This window comes from Callorhinchus milii, unplaced genomic scaffold (assembly GCF_018977255.1).
Source record: "Callorhinchus milii isolate IMCB2004 unplaced genomic scaffold, IMCB_Cmil_1.0 Scaffold3, whole genome shotgun sequence".
Lineage (NCBI taxonomy): Eukaryota > Metazoa > Chordata > Chondrichthyes > Chimaeriformes > Callorhinchidae > Callorhinchus > Callorhinchus milii.
The window spans coordinates 63,306,829-63,310,758 of record NW_024704744.1 but is presented as its reverse complement, the minus strand read 5'-3'; positions in this window follow the sequence as shown (position 1 = coordinate 63,310,758).

The following is a 3,930-nucleotide window of genomic DNA, read 5'->3' as shown; positions in this document are numbered from 1 at the left end:
TGCAAAAGAACGCAAAGAGCATTAATAAGGGTCCTATACTTAACCAATGTGCAAACAGGACATCGGTTTTAATTTTACAGGTGTGTGGCAGAGCAGATTATTATTTTAATGGGGTACATCATTTTAATGGTGAACATCTTTTACTTATAAACCATTAATGTCTGTGTGTGTGTGTGTGTGTAGGGGGAGGGGGGACATTCAAGATGAAGCTTTAACTAGGATTGAATATTTTACTGATGTAGTTTTTATTCATTATTCACTATTCGATTGAAAGCTTATTCATTAATTAAATTAATAGCTGTAATTGTTTGTATGGGGCATAATCACTACTCCTTAACCAATTCTGACTAGACTTTCCACGGTAATGAGTAAAGCTACTGTGGCCCTAAACTCTGGAACTCTCTCCCTCAAATCCTCTATCTCGCTCGTAGGGGGAAAAGCCATTGAACAAAAAAAAATCATGTGCAATTATGGGCACCAGATATCCTTCTTCTTGGAGTTATTTGTTTAAAAGGTAAATTTACTCGACTCCACAATGGGCCCTCTGCTGGCTGATCTGTATGCTGTGCTGTGAGAGACCTCGAGTTTTATAACAAGGCCGAGTGGAGTTCAAGACTGGTATCTGAATTGTTTCCTCTTCCTACTGTGCCTGCAGACAAAGTTCAAAGTGGGAATGTTGCTTGTAGTGGAGAAGAACAAAATTTGGCAACAGCAAAACTTGGATTTATACAGCGCTCTTCACATGGGTAGTGTCTTGGAGAGCTTAACAGAGCTTGACATCGAGCTGGGGAGAGAGGGTAGGTGACTATGCACCGTCAAAGAGGAAGTCAAAGATGCGATCTGAAGAAGGGCAAGGAGGGGGCAAGGCAGAGGGATTGAGGCAGAGAGTTCCAAAGTTTCGGGGTGTAGTGGCTGAAAGCAGGCAGAGATCTGTATTTATGAACAAATATTTCGGACAGAACAAGTAAGTGCTGCAGGAAAGGTGCGGTCAGTCATCGTGTGATGTGAGAATATCTGAAGATTTGTGAGTCTGCCATTTTGACACTCGGTAATAACAGTGATCTTTTAGACATGTCCTGTCCCATTGTAAAGAAGTGGTGGATTTAACAGCCTGGAGTATTTTTTCATTAATTTGTGCCGAAGGCTGAATATTTTTTGTGCTTGGTGATTATTGATCTGCTCAAGTAAGAAGAAATTGCTGAGCCCGATGTGGTGGTTTAAAATCGGTGCCTTTATAAGATACACATGTTGAAGTGATATTTTGCATCAGTCTGTTTCATCATTGCTCAATTTGTACTCATTTTTATGCTGTACTTCTTTAAAACAGGTGAATTCTCTTGAAACCTGCCCTTTGGGGTAACACAAGGAAAGGTAACACAAAGTGTCAACAGAATGTTATTTATACAAACCTAGGAACTATGGATAGTTCAGTTTGTCAGAATTCTAGGTTCATGAAGTTGCAATATTAAAGCTGCTGGAAGTTGAGGCCCTATAATGTACTTCTGAACTGTTAAGGGCATCTCTGACCAGTCTGCAAATTTGTGGTTGAAACAGCAGTCATTATCCACAGGATAAACTATCTTAAGATTTCCAAGCTAAATATGTGATATGGATGAAGTAATTGTACAGACCTGAAATGCACAGGTAACCTGGAGTTGTGAGTGAAGGGGGCTGTCCAGTTCCTGGAGACAGTGGAGAGGAGAGCAATGAAGATGATCTATCCCCGATGTTAGAAGAATGAGCTATTTTGAGCAATGATTAGATACATTCTTCTAACATTGGGGATCGATCATCTTCATCCTCTCCACTGTCTCCAGGCTTTTTAGTCTTGAAAGGAGATGTTTCAGAGGGGACTTTAAAGAGGTGTATAACATTTTAAATGGGATTGAAACAGTAAACTCAGAACAATATTCTCAAATGCACCAGACAACAGAACAAGAGGCCACGGGTTTGGTGTTGCAAAGATCAATTTCAGGACAGATGCCTGGAAGTATTGTTTACACAGAGAGTAATTAACGACTGGAACGGGTTACCAGGAAGGGTGATTTAAAGACTGGGCACTGATCTTGTTTGCAGCTTTGTGACCTTACCATTTGGGGCAGTTAAGGCAGAAAGCAGATTTAAATTGAACCAGTGCTTATTGAGGAGACTTTTTACCAGAGATCAAAAAGGTTTAGATAAAGAAGGTCCCTCAGTTGATTTGATCACATCCTTCCAGAATAACTACCCCGCAGATATGAGTCCAGTGTTCTGCTCTCAGCTTCCCTTCCTGGTAACCCAATCCAGTTATTAATTACCCTCTGGGTAAATAAATATTTCCTGGTGTCTGTCCTGAAATTTGCCCTTTGGAATCCTGAATCAATGTCCTTTTGTTCTGTTGTTTGGTACATCCAAAAATATTGTTCTGAGTTTCATCTTATTTCCATTTTTTTCACCGGTGTTTAATACAGATAATGGGTACTAGAGATTAGTATTATCATACAAGCTTCATATTGGTATGAAATCTTGAGTGGCAGATTTAGGTTCTGAGGAGTATGAACATTCTTTGCAGAATTAAGTTTGATCAAGGCATAAAAGAAATGTGCAAAGGAAATAGACACTGAGGTCCAATCTGTGAATTGGGTTAATAATTGCTAAAATTGAGGGTTGAGTTAACCATGTGCAAGTGCATATGTACTAAAGGAAATACAAGAGCCTTTAATTATGATAATATAATAATCCTTGCATTTGATATAGCATCTTATCACATTGTTGACATCTCACAACCAATGAATTAAAGATGCCTGTTTTGTTGGTTGGTCAATTGAGTTTGCCTACAAAATAGTTGCTACACTTTACAGCATATTCTGTGAACCATTTTGAAATGTCCTCCTGACATGAAACAACAACAACAAGATTGCATTTATAGAGCGCCTTTCATGTCGGGAGGACGTCCCAAGGTGCTATATTAAATGTAAGGATTATTATTACAAAATTAAGAGCCCCCTGTAATTCACTCTGTACCCATGCATTTGCATGTGGTTAACCCAACCCTCAATTTTTACACACAGGTTGTTAACCCAGCCCGCAAGTTTACCTCTTACCTCCCTCCTCACAACTATTAAGATCTAAGTAAATACTTTAAGCCAAACAGTGGAAGAACCTATCAGTTTATATTTCCATTTGTTGGACATTTGACTGAATTCAGCTATTTCCTATTATGAGCGTACCTTGCTAAGTTTGAGAAATATAAGGGCACAGTTTGGGTCTGTGTGTGTGTAGAACATTCATTCCAGCAGGTCTTTCTAATCATGTGAATAAAGGCAAAACAAAATGAGCAGTTTTAAAATAGAAGATGTTTTCGCTTTTTTTTTCTTCAAGCTTTGAGAGATATTCTGTTCGCAAACCGCTGTTCGGTGTTAAACCAAACAAAGGCACATTCTGTTTTTGCAATGGTTAGTATCAACCATTGTTATTAATAATATGTTTATGGAATCCCCAAAGGCACAAGATGGAGGTGAAAAATCAATTAATTTGTAAACTACAAACCGTGATGTTGAGGTTGCAAATTGTGGGATTCGCTATGTAATTTGGTTGATACGACTTATACAGTCTGCCTGCAACTCGGACTTTGAATGAGTCTTAAAAATGATTAAATGATTAAAAATGATGGTCCTATCTGATACGACTTATGTGAATTTCACTGTATTGCTATTGTTTATAACCTGTAAGAATATAAATTATGTTTTAAAAAATATGTTACGTCAATGGCTTGCTTGAATATCCTAATGGGATAATTTTGCTGAATACTCTTAACTGATGTTACAGGGGTTGGTGACAGGCTGATGATAGTGTGTGTGTGTTTCACTTGCAAAGATTACTACTTCAATGTTATCACAAAATAAAGCAATTCCTGTCTCTGTATTCTGTTTTGGCAGGTGGTTTGTGGGG